The sequence below is a fragment of the Kryptolebias marmoratus genome, linkage group LG1 (genome assembly GCF_001649575.2).
Source record: "Kryptolebias marmoratus isolate JLee-2015 linkage group LG1, ASM164957v2, whole genome shotgun sequence".
In the NCBI taxonomy this organism is placed as follows: Eukaryota; Metazoa; Chordata; class Actinopteri; order Cyprinodontiformes; family Rivulidae; genus Kryptolebias; species Kryptolebias marmoratus.
In genome coordinates this window covers 2,558,087-2,559,562 of record NC_051430.1, presented here as the reverse complement: position 1 = coordinate 2,559,562, position 1,476 = coordinate 2,558,087, and positions in this window count along the sequence as shown.

Here is a 1,476-nt window from a genome sequence, read left to right as displayed (position 1 = left end):
TAGTTGCATGGAAAAAACTATGACAAAGTGGCAACAAATGGCAGGACAGGGGGCGAAGGTCTGACACCATGATTATATTTAGAGGAGATGTACCCACCCAAAGAAAATCCCACGCTGAGAATCAAACTCCGAGCAGCAGCTGTTTGACCTCATTCAGTGTACTCTTATGTTCAACAAATGATGTTTATATCTGTGATTTCCACAGAATACAGTAATTCACCCTGAAGGTCCTGACAGTTTACTATTCCTAGCATTTCTTATGTTTTTTATTTCTTATTTTGGGTTTGGGTTGCAGTATTTTCTTTTTTATTAGTGTGATATTTGTATTTATTTTGTTGTTTACCAGCCTTCCTGTTTTGCTGTGAACATATTGTGTTTGTATTTACCTCATTATTTGAGCTTATCAGTTATGGAGGTTTAACTGACTAAATAAAATAAATAAATAAATACATCATGAAATAATTAAATGTAAATGACCCATGAAATAAATAAAGGTCTCATTAAATAATTAAATGTACCTGCCACCTTTCAGCGTTTAGTGCACCCTAACCCTAACCCTGGGGGGAAGGTGGGGGCAGGTTCACAAGTTACTATGCTCTATCTGCATGATGCAATAGTCTACTCTTCTGATTTTGATTCTCACTTCCAGCATCTGGAACAGAAGTACTCTAGTAGTACCAAATGCGGTGCTGAAATTCTCTTTCGTATGCCAGGGGAAATCAGAAGCTGGGATCTATTAACCCAAATCCAAAGAACCACAGTGACCTTTACTGTAGCAATTGAAACTACTGAAGCATGAGAGGATTTTCAGAAAGGAGATGAAGTGATTGCTAAGGTTGTGGAGAGGGTGCATGGAGGGCATCCCCCAAATGTGGAACAGAGAGCCAACGAAGCCAGCTGTGAGACGCCTGTTGCGTGAGTGGAAGTGACTGCATATTAAAGATGGTGTGCTGATGTGAAAAGCACAAGATTGGACGTTATCCCAAATAGTGGTCCCAGCCAACAAGACACAAGGGCTGTGGGAACAATACCACAGGGCCTCCGGTCAAATGGGTACTGCAAAGGTGGACACATTATTGAGGAAGATCTTCTATTGGCCAGGTCTGGGAAATGATGTCCAACGATGGGCCAAAACACGTGCCAGTTTTGTTCAACAGAAGATGGGCCCAAAGGTGAGGGCACTTTTAGTCCCCATTCTCACATCCTAGCCACATAAAATTGAGGCAATAGACTACTTGTCATTAGGTCGACCAGCTGATGCCTACCCCTACTTATTAGTTGTCACTGACCTTTTTTCTAAGTCAATCAATCAATCAATCAATCAATCAATCAATCAATCAATCAATCAATCAATCAAATTTTATTTGTATAGCACATTTCAGCAGCAAGGCATTTCAAGGTGCTTTACATAATTAAAAAACAAAATAAAAACAGCATGTGACAATGAATAAACAGTAAGAAAGAGACAAACATCAA